This window comes from Charadrius vociferus, unplaced genomic scaffold (genome assembly GCF_000708025.1).
Source record: "Charadrius vociferus isolate BGI_N301 unplaced genomic scaffold, ASM70802v2 scaffold849, whole genome shotgun sequence".
Taxonomy (NCBI): Eukaryota; Metazoa; Chordata; class Aves; order Charadriiformes; family Charadriidae; genus Charadrius; species Charadrius vociferus.
Genome location: NW_009650200.1, coordinates 1 through 1,966, shown reverse-complemented (window position 1 = coordinate 1,966; position 1,966 = coordinate 1).

Genomic DNA, 1,966 nt, shown 5'->3' with positions numbered 1-1,966 from the left:
CCGCCCCAGCGGGATTGGCAGGGGGTGGGGGGCAGGGAGAATCGGAAGAAAAAGGCAAAACTCATGGGTTGAGATAAAGGCAGTTTAACAGAACAGCAAAGGAAAGGGGAAAACAACAATAATACTAATAGAGGAATATATAAAACATGATTAATGTACAAACATGCCAACCAGACCCAGGATGCCCTCAGCTTGTTCCCAAGTGGCAATTACTCCCCATCCTGAGCTCCCCCAGCTATATACTGAGTGTGAAGTCATATGGTATCAAATACCCCTTTGGCTAGTTTGGGTCAGCCAACTCAGCTGTGTTCTGTTCCAGCTCCTAGGGAAAATTAACCCTGTCCCTGCTGGAACCAGGACAATATGGTAGGCATATTCCCTGTTTCCCTCTTCTTCCCTCTCATCCCTGAACCAGAGCTTTTCAGTACAGAGTTGTCCTGGTTCCGGCAGGGATGGGGTTAATTTCCCCCAGGAGCCGGCAGGGGGCAGGTATTCCATACCACGTGACCCATGCCCGGGCTATAAGAGGAGCTAGCCCGGGGCTTCAGTGGCATGGGTCTGGTTGGTGTGTTTCGTGGCGGTACTGTAATCGCGTTTTTCATCTTTCCTTTTGCTGTTCTGTTAAATTGCATTATTTTAACCCACGAGTTTTGCCCTGACGATTTCTTTTTTTTCCACGACTGTGTGAGTTGTGCGAGCGGCTGCGTGGTTCTTTGTTGCTGGCTGAGGCCAAACCACGACAAGAGTCTGTTTACCTTTCTGTTTTTTCCCCAAGCTGCTACATAGGAAAATCTCTGCAAATAACTCATTATTGATACACTAGGCCCAAAGGCCTTGGAAATTCCTCTTATCTTCTGCAGTCTTTTGTATGCACAGGTATAAAGACCTTGAGGAATTCCATTCTTATCATTTATAGTTGCTTTGTATGCTTAGCTTGCACTTGCTTCAGCTGCCAGGATGTCAATATAAGAAACAAGATAATGGAATTTATGGCTGAGAACCAACTGAAACCAGTGAGATACAAAGAAGAGTATCTGCCACCTGGATCACTCAACACTATGCATGCCCCAAAAGGAGAGTTCAACTAAAGGACACCAAAAGAAGACCACCAGAGGCCCCTGAAATCCACCAAAGACCCGGGCAGGAGACCCTAAGAGACTCAAGGCGCATGCACAATTACTATGCAAATATTACAATTAGTTCTAGGAAACAGAATGAATATGTATGTAACAAAGTAATATAAACTGGGTCTAAAGCAACATACGACATGCACGCTAGGAGGAGTGATCCTCCATGCATCCAGCGCTGCAATAAAGAATGCCTGCCTTCTAAAACTTTCAAACAAGTCAAAAGGTTTTCTTTGGCCGAGTTTTACAGTATCATTATAAACTTGGGTCATCCCTTTTCATTTATCTTTTTTTCACTGCTTTGTGATTTTGGGAATTATATTGACAAATGACATTATCACCAGTCATTTTTAACAACCCAGAATCTAAAGAGGCTTGGATAAGAGGAAGCAGATGGAAAGTAAACATGGTGCTTCTGATACCACAGAGGCCACTAAATGAATATGCACTTTGCTTGCTTAAAATAACACCTATTGGCAGTAAATATTTTCAGCCTATTCACTAGTGGAGGACTAATCGCTCGGGCAAGAGCTAGGGTCTCTGCAATTTGTTTCAGTGCTCTTTTGGCTCATGTTATATTGTTCAACTTCACTGACCTCAGTGTTCGGTAACCAGGTAGGGATCAGTGAAGTTAGTAATATGAATCACAGGTAACATTGTTTTCCCAAGGTGTGCAAAATCTTGTAACAGTTTCATAATAGGATATGTATGTCCTCAAACCAGGACAATTGATTAGAGGTTACTTTCAGACTAGAGTTACTGCTAAAAAAATCTACTTGTGAATGTGACTCAGGAAAGGGTTCAAAGGTGAGCCGTGTACCCTTGAAGAGACAGAAGAA